Genomic DNA, 6,387 nt, shown 5'->3' on the forward strand with positions numbered 1-6,387 from the left:
CTCCGCGCTGGAGGAGGCGGCCAGGAAGGCCCAGAAGGACGCCCAGGCGGAGGCGTGGTCCTTCCTGGAGATGGCGCGCCGGTAGGAGGAGGCCACGCGCCAGGCGGCGTTCCGGGAGGAGGAGGAGCGCCGGGCCGCGCTCCGGCTAGAGGCGGAGCTGCAGGCCGCAGCGGAGGAGCAGCTCCGGAAGGAGTCCGGGCGGAGGGCACGGTTGCGCAGGCCGGTGAGCCCTCCGGACCCGCACTCCGCCTGGGAAAGAGCGCAGTGGTCGCCCTGGCCGGAGTCCCCGGCGCCCTCCAGCGTTTCGAGCCGGAACAGCGCGTCGCCGCCGGGGGGCGTCGTCCTCATCGACGGCGACGACGACGAGTACTACTGGGAGTAGTACTGCTGCCGGCGGCCACCGTGCGAGCAAACCTGGCTAGGGTTTGCTTTTTTTTTTTAGTTTAAAGCCCACATAGGGCTTTCTTTTGTGTAAAAATTGCCCAAAATAGGGCTAAGTTTAATTAACCACTAGTTTGATGTTATTTTTGGCTGTTTTCCTTTTTTATTTTTATTTTTGTTTTTTTAATTATATATGCGGTGCGTCTGCGCGTTGGACGCAGCATGCGACCCAAACGGACACGCGGACACGGGCCGCTGTCCGGGTGTCCGTTCGGCCACTCAAACGACCTAAAACGGACGATCCAGCGTGTCTGTTTGGGTCGCTCGGTTGGAGATGCGCTAAGGTAGGAGTGCTCCATCGTTTTCGATCCGCACAACCCATACGTGCGGGGCAGCTCTGCTCGCTCTAGCAGTAGAGTGCGGAGCTGGAGTGTTGCCGAACGGGGCCAAAAATGAAGAAAGGTACACATGATAGAATAGTAAGTTATCACTCGATGCAATCGATTTGATATAGTGAACCTTAACGTAGGTAGCAAACAGTTAATAATAGTGCAACAATCACTCCGTATGCAATGGTGATTCTCTAGCGAAGCTACTAGTAATTTAAAGTCACTGACATGGGGGCCAACTAGACATGCATGGAACCCACGTGTCAGCGACTCCACGTCAACGAACCGTAAGGCACACGAGTCGTGCCCTTTCATCTGGACCACAAAGTGCATCGGTACTTCACATTCGGTTCAAACTCAGGTTACTTGTCGACAAGATACACTTTTTTCTAATCCTAGCTGACTTATTGAGACCGCTGCACCAACATCGTGCAGAATACTACACTGAATTTTCTCTCGTGCAATGTTTGGTATATTCCTGGCACCTTCCATTTCTACACAAACTGAGCACCTCACTAGATGAGGGATGAGATGGTGGCAGAAAAAGAATGATCCACTTGTTTCTAGCTTGCTGGGGCTCGGTGCTTAGAGAGGAAAGAGATAGTAGAAGAAGAGAATGATTCTGTTCAAAAGGGAACGGGTGTACTGAAAGACCGTCCCCGCGTCGCTCCTAGGGGGCGGCTCGGGCGACCCAAACCCTAGCTCAGCCGCCACCCCTCCTCCCCCTCCACCTCCTCTCGCTGCCGCCGGAGGACGTCGTCGGGCGAAGGCCACGCGGCTGATGGAGCGGCGTGGCGACCCTGGATGGCGCGGCGTTTCCAGCGGAGTTGGGCGCCGGGGCGGCGGCCCCGGGATCCTCGGCAATGCGGCGGCCGCGGCGGCCGCGTGGGCGGCGCGACAGCCGGTCCTGGGAGCTCATGTCTGCGGGCATCGGCGTTCGTCCTCGAGCCCCGTTTCGGTGTTGGTCGGCCCCCTCTATGTGGCGTTCCGGCGGCGCCCAGGGTGCTCTTCGGCGGTGTTCCGTCGGCAGCAGGCTGTGCAGCCCGGCCTCTCATCTCCGCAAGGTGCGGTGGGTGGCGGTCATGCTCGCGGAGCTTTCCGTTCTTGTTTGGTGGTGGTGGTTGTTACGCAGCGGCGGTGCACGAGGTGGAGGATGGTGGTGGTTGTGGTCTTCGATCCTGCCCGCGGTGATAGCTGTTCGGGTTCGCTCTGGTTGCTTCGGCAACTATCTCGTGGGCAGTGGTGATGATCTATACGGCGCCTTTCGTCGCAGCGACGGAGAGCCTAGGTGTGGCGGTGTGCAGGATGCCTGGTCCAGCTGACCAGTCCGATGGCTTCGACGGCGGACGTCACGGTCTATTCCTGGCGGTCTATGTGCGGGATGGTGATGGTGGTCTGGCCGGCCCTTTGCGGCGGGTGTGAGGTTACGACTCTCTGCCAGGCGAAAGTCTTGTTCTGGCTGCGGCTGGAACCGACGGCGGCGGCGCCTTTTTTGGCGTCGTGTCCTCCTTGGAGGCGTCGTCGTGGTGGTGCTCTTGCGCCTCCGCACAGTTTCTCCAGGAGAAACCCTGACCCCTCGTGGGATCGGGCGAGGGTGACACTTTCTTGTGTCGTTTGGCCTGCTGGTGTCCTTGCCTTGGATGCTCCATCGGCCAGAGGGGTCTGTGGAGCTAGTTGGTTGGTGGCGTCTGACAAAGGATTAATTTGTCAATGCCTACAGATCATAGACTGGGGTTTTGTTAGAAGTAGAGGGCAAGTAGATCTCGAAGGTTTCAGCCGAAAAGTACTCGACGATTGTGAAAACTAGGGTTCTGTTGACAATAGATTCGATCCTTTCTTCGTCCCTCGACTCCCCCTTATATAGAGGGTGGAGCCGAGGGTTTCGTAATACACAAGTTACAGAGTTCGGGAGGGTTTCATACTCAACCCGTAAGATTACAAATCTCTATCTTTCCTAATACAAACTATCTTTCCTTAATACTAAATGAGCTTCCAAGTCTTCTTATTCTTCGGGTCCTGGGCCTTTAGTAAACCCCGGGCACCATCTTTGGCAGGCCCATTGGGGATGCCTATGTCAGCGTCGACGAGCTGTTTGGCTTCCTCGACTTGGCGGTCAGGCGAACACGACTTCGGTTTCGGTGTGCTCCGGGTGAAAACCCTGGACCGGCTTCGGCCGATGCCGGTGATGGCGGCTCTCTCGGTCGTCACTCCCCTCGTTGGAGGCATCTCTGTGGAGGCCCTTCACTGCAAGTGCTGTTGTTCGTTTTGTCTGTCTTGTCGGTTTCGTCCTCGGCCTGTCTTCGGCTAGGTGGTGGGCGGCCCCGGGGGTCGGCGTGGATGTCGGAGCGGCAGCTCCGTGTTTTGCCTCCGCCTTGTTGTGTTTTGAGGTGTTTTTGGGTGTCGGGGAAATATGTAAAAACCCCAAACACTATCTCCTCACTTTTCTTCCTCTCCCTGGCTCTCCACACTCACGTGCGTCAAAACCCTAGTTCGGCCGCGGCTTCGCGCCGCCACTGCCGGCCACCCCGACTCGGGCGCAGGTGCAGGTGGACGCGGGCGTTCGCAGGCCCGCTTCGTCCGTGCCGCGTAAAACCTCTTGGCGGCGTTGCGGAAAAACTGCACAAACTAAGTGGGTTTCGCGGACATGTCCTGCAGTTTCCGCTAGCGCCGCATAGCCTGCGAAATGGAGCAGAAATCCTGCCGCTCATCTTCCTCGCTCCGGTCGCCTCGCTCGCTCCGCCCCTCTCCGCTGCTCTCGCTCGCCACACGCCGCCGCTTCCTCCACGATGCGATGGCGCCGCCTCGTTCTCCCGCCGTCTAGATCCCCGCGGGTGCTGCCAACTACGAGATCTACGTTCAGCGCTGCGCGATATGCTCTCCGACGGCGAGAAGCAGCTCCAGGCCACCTCCGTCCTCCGGTGACCTCATCCACGGCCTTGTCCGCGACGCCGGCCAGTAGACCATGCGTCCAGGCACTTCTCCACAGCGCCTCCGACGACTTCGTCTTCCTCCCCTTCTAGTACCAGAAGCAGAGCAACAGAGAGAGCCAAGGGGATGGGTGCCGCAGCCTCATCTTCTTCTTCCCTGAGGTGACTTGAGGTGCCGCAGTCAAGAGGCTCGCTCGGCAGCCAACTCTTGATTGCCGGCCAAAGTCGATTCTTGCTGGCCATGGCTATCGGAGCTGTGCTCTCCTCGAGCAGAGAATTTGCCGCTCCCATATCCTCCTCCTCACCAGCAGGTAATCTTCACCCAATGCCTGAATAATTTCCACTAAAGGCCCCCTGTATTCAATGTTGCAAGTTGGGGTCTTGTCGGCATTCCATTTAGCCTCAGCTGTTGTATCAGTATTTACTCTTGTAGTGTTATTCATCAATATGCCTGAATGTTTTGGTGGCTGAAATGTGTTTTGGTTGAGTCAATATAGGTTTGTTTAGGTCTGTACATTACTCAAATAGTCAAATTTAGTTGCTTCTCTTACTGAACTTTATTCAAATTTAGTTCCTTCTCTTACTGAACTTTATTCAAATTTAGTTGCTAAAAGGAGACAAGTTGGCTGCGGCTTAATTAGCCTGCAGTTTCTCACGTGTATAATTAGTGGATATGTTCTGATCTCTAGTGTTTCTCTATGCATACCAAGAGTAGTTCCAACCATCCTACTCCGGTAGCTGGTAGTGGATGAGCTGATGATGTTCAGCTTTGTCTTTTGCTGAATTTATAGCCGAGAGGAACCGAGGAAGGATATAGTGATGGTGAAGTGGCATTGTTTGGTCGATGCCGGATCCAGTAGTGGTACCATCAAACCATTAGCTTGCTCACATATCATCTGTCAGTGTGGTAAGCTGGTGAGGGACAAGGCCATGATCAATTCTGCGTTTCGGACAGTGTCCTTTTGTTTGATTTATTTGGTCAAGCCGGAGACGATTGTGAGGACGGATCTCCTGCGCGCCGCCATCTCTTCACCAGGCACGAAGCCCCTGCGTGTGGTCGAGGCGGCCAGAGCTGCAGCTGGATACAGTAAGGTGAAGCTTCAAACTTGGCCTCTTTACAGCTCCAGTTCATGCATATATGTGTTTGGTTATCTTTGAAATGCAGAAAAAATTAAGAACATCAATACTCTGGAATTGAGTTTCACCAGGTTCATCATCATATGCTGGAATTGAGTTGAGATCAAGTACCCTCCCCTTGAACTAATAGTTTCTCGTAGCTCCAGCACTACCCAAGCCACGGCTGACGACAGCGAAATTCACTGGACATGGTACAGTTTACTGAAGAAGCACTAATCCCACTCTCTCTCTCTTTGTGTCTGTTTTCGACAATGATACTGAACCTTTTCAGGTATTGGTCATTTGCATGTGGATTCAGGTTTAGGTACTGGAACATTTTCAGTGAACTGTAGGAGGGTGGGCAGAGGGCGCACTCACCGGTGCTCTGGCATCTTGCTCTACGAGGAAGAGGGCTCGACGTCGGGGATAGGAACCTGGCCACGGTGGCGAGGCAAGGCTGGCCGGCCGTGACGGAGAGGCAAGGCCCAAACACGATGAGAACTTTCTTCCGCGGTGGCGGACGGTGATGGAGTTGCTAGGTGGCGGTGCGCGTCTGCTGCAGTCCGGCGTCAGGGCGAGGGAAGCACTCCATCGACAGACAGACCAGACGATCGACGGCGACAAAATTACGTATTTGAAATTTGATTTCAACCCAGATTTGAAACAATCATGTATTAGGTGTTTTTTTTTGCAAAAGTGAAAATGAACGGAGGGAGTAGGACCTAAGCTGTAGACACAGGGCTACGCTAATTCGCCTGTCTGGTCACCCATGAGTTACACTTACAAGCTAATTTAACGATCCTCCTAATTAAATTAGAGGGAGAAGCAGCCCATGCTGCCGGAGCGGAGCACCAGCATCTCTGTCGTGCAAAACCTGCTGGGCTCTGCAGGCAATCAGGTGTAGCGCACGCAGGGACCTGCAACGCCCGCGTTTTTAATTAGCGGCTGATGCAGGTAGTGCGGGCCAATCCGTGGACATGTCCACTTGCACTCTGAACCCCGAGGTCCGCCTTGACGCCTGGAAGATCCTACTTGGCGTCCTGCGTCTCCTCCCAGACGCACGCAGGCCAAGAAACTCGAGCACGAGCCAATCGAGACCTCCATCACCGCCTCCGGTTGCAGTCGTCGCGGTCTACTCCGGCCTCCTCCAACTTCCCCGACACCTTGATCACGCTCCTGGTGAGCTTCTGGTTCGCTCGGACCTATCCACGGTCTCCCTCGCGTTCTGTAACGTCGTCCCACCGTGCCACTCCATCCGTCGCTGATCGGCCACCTCACCATCGTCTCTCCAGCGAACAACTGCCAGCAGCGCCGCCTCCATATCGCTCCACCTGCTCGTCAGCGTCGAACGAGCCCTCTCGCGCTGCCGTGCACGGCCTCCAACATCATGTTCGTGGAGCTACCGTATAGTGTTTCAGTTTGAAGCTACAACGAGCAAGATAAAGTCGGCTCTTTCAGTTTTGATAACCTGTTAAATAAAACAACTCCTCCCAAATGGCTGGAGGTAGTTTCTGCTTAAGTGGCGTCCATGTCTGATTCATGTACGTACACGTCTTTGAACTGAACGTTACATT

General features: G+C 55.2%; 1 long non-coding RNA gene across 2 annotated transcripts; it reads left to right on the top strand.

The window, feature by feature from the left end:
- The first annotated feature begins 3,540 nt into the window (after window positions 1-3,540).
- Window positions 3,541-5,588, top strand: LOC124699527. 2 transcript variants are annotated; one of them, XR_007001420.1, is made up of 3 exons: window positions 3,541-4,008; window positions 4,489-5,025; window positions 5,106-5,588. It is a non-coding gene; the product is annotated as an uncharacterized LOC124699527 (long non-coding RNA). The 2 variants fall into 2 exon arrangements; XR_007001419.1 differs by having other exon boundaries at window positions 3,542-4,008; window positions 5,133-5,586.
- Window positions 5,589-6,387: the final 799 nt, after the last annotated feature.

The sequence above is a fragment of the Lolium rigidum genome, chromosome 3, assembly GCF_022539505.1.
Source record: "Lolium rigidum isolate FL_2022 chromosome 3, APGP_CSIRO_Lrig_0.1, whole genome shotgun sequence".
Classification (NCBI taxonomy): domain Eukaryota; kingdom Viridiplantae; phylum Streptophyta; class Magnoliopsida; order Poales; family Poaceae; genus Lolium; species Lolium rigidum.